Genomic DNA, 1,035 nt, shown 5'->3' with positions numbered 1-1,035 from the left:
GTAAAAACAAATTGGAAATTTTGGAGAACTTTTTTTCTTCAGGAACATAATTGTCGATGCATGGAGCAGTCTAATGACTAAGACAAGTAAAAGATAAAAGTTATATATACATACTTGTCCCCCACCACCACCACCGTCGATTGACAACCGATGTTGGTGTGTTTACGTCCTCGTAACTTAGCGGTTCGGCAAAATAGACCGATAGAATAAGTACTAGGCTTACAAAGAATAAGTCCTGGGGTCGATTTGTTCGACTGAAGGCGGTGTTCCAGCATGGCCGCAGTCAAATGACTGAAACAAGTAAAAGAGTATACATGTATGTGTGTGTGTATGTATGAATGTATGTGTGTGTATGCATGTGATGTCTGTATGTATGTGGCATCGTTATTCATTTCCAGGTATACATTCGTTATATGCGAGATGCTTAAGGTCTGGTGCCCTAAACCTGAGAACTACTAACATATCTACGACTACACTTTGCAAACAAAACATCATAAACAACCCTGACCGTTGTCCAGTGACTGTTGTATGAGGAATAATAAAAAACACGATCGGCGAAGGTGATCAGTAGGACTTTAAAGTTTGGCTTCGTAAGAAAAGAAAGGAAAATACATAATTTAATAACCAAAGGAGGAAAACTGATGGATAGTACATATATATATTTTTATTATCGTTGAAATTAATATGGCCAGAGTATGTTGATAAACCAAATAGAAATTAAATTTGTATATGTTGTTCTACTTACCTTGGAGTGTCAGATCAATATCTGCCACAGAGTTCTCCGACCGCTAGTAACATACTTCCATAACAACCGAAAACTTATCATCTCTGCCATAATGACTGACTAGAAACAAAGTTAGATACAATCAAGTAGTTATTATAGCATAGTAACTGGAATAATAAGAATTAATTATTCAGTCGACAGCTGCTATGACGATTACGAACAGGTCCAAGGAAAGATTTAAAAAAATAAAAGAGAGAAAAGAAAGAAACCTAGGGAAGCTGGAAAAGTATTTTTTCCAGTGTGTGCATATA

The 1,035-nt window shown here is 36.2% G+C and overlaps 1 protein-coding gene across 1 annotated transcript in view; it reads right to left on the bottom strand.

Annotated features, from left to right (window-relative positions):
* Positions 1–1,026, bottom strand: part of LOC106875913 (uncharacterized) — a 57,678-nt gene extending 56,652 nt beyond the window's left edge. Inside the window, exon 1 of the mRNA XM_052974355.1 lies at positions 746–1,026. The gene's annotated coding sequence lies outside the window, so the exon portion shown is untranslated. The remainder of the gene's footprint in view (positions 1–745) is intronic.
* Positions 1,027–1,035: the final 9 nt, after the last annotated feature.

This window comes from Octopus bimaculoides, chromosome 18 (genome assembly GCF_001194135.2).
Source record: "Octopus bimaculoides isolate UCB-OBI-ISO-001 chromosome 18, ASM119413v2, whole genome shotgun sequence".
In the NCBI taxonomy this organism is placed as follows: Eukaryota; Metazoa; Mollusca; class Cephalopoda; order Octopoda; family Octopodidae; genus Octopus; species Octopus bimaculoides.
Note: the sequence above shows the minus strand (reverse complement) of the source record. Positions and strands in the feature narration are given on the sequence as shown.